At 34.9% G+C, this 800-nt stretch overlaps 1 protein-coding gene across 1 annotated transcript in view; it reads right to left on the reverse strand.

The window, feature by feature from the left end:
- Window positions 1-800, reverse strand: part of LOC119410489 (calsyntenin-2) — a 662902-nt gene that overhangs the window by 51606 nt on the left and 610496 nt on the right. The window lies entirely within an intron of this gene.

Below are 800 nucleotides of genomic sequence, written 5' to 3' on the forward strand. Positions count from 1 at the left end.
TGGGTTAATCTCATTAATCACTCACTAAAGCAGTGCTTCTCAATTATTTTTTTGTTATTCCCCCCCCCCCCCCCGAAGAAATAAACATTGCCCCCCCCCCCCCAACTCTCCGCCGCGACTGTAAATAGTATTTATAAAATTGTTATGAGTACACCTCTGCATAACACTGTGTCCTTATTAACATTAAAGAAAAAAATATATAGATCAACTTACAAGGAAGAATAACTTTATTAACATTGTTTTTTTTTAGTCTGTAACAGAAAAAACTTAATGTGCATCAATTTGCCTGGAAAAAAAATCCTTATTTAAACTGTAAACATTTTCGACCATTTGATACTGAAAAATAAAATAAAATATAATCAATAAATAATTATAAATTCAAATTGATCAGCAACATTTTAACTCAGGAGTGTTTTCTAAAACACTTTGACCTACAAAACAAAAATGAATTAAACAATTTATGCTGATTTATTTGTATTTTTTATCAAAACGAGGAAGTCAGGATCAATGGACACTCATCGATAAAACAAAAGAAAATTGTCAACATGAAAGAAGAAAGAGGAGCAGGTAACCCTCTCGCTTGAGTTTACTCTTTGTTGCATGCGCGCTGTGTGAGTGATGTCCAGAGCGCATGGACATAAAAACAGAGGTGGAGGAAGGAGGAGGTGACAGTCGGAGTTTATTTATCATGTCAGCAGCAGAGGAGAGAGACACGGTTCATACATGGCTTCCAAAACAACAAGGCAGCCATATTTGTTCATAACTTTATTATTAGGAACGCATGCGACAAAATGAGAATG

This window comes from Nematolebias whitei, chromosome 6 (genome assembly GCF_014905685.2).
Source record: "Nematolebias whitei isolate Nwh7 chromosome 6, NemWhi1, whole genome shotgun sequence".
NCBI lineage: Eukaryota > Metazoa > Chordata > Actinopteri > Cyprinodontiformes > Rivulidae > Nematolebias > Nematolebias whitei.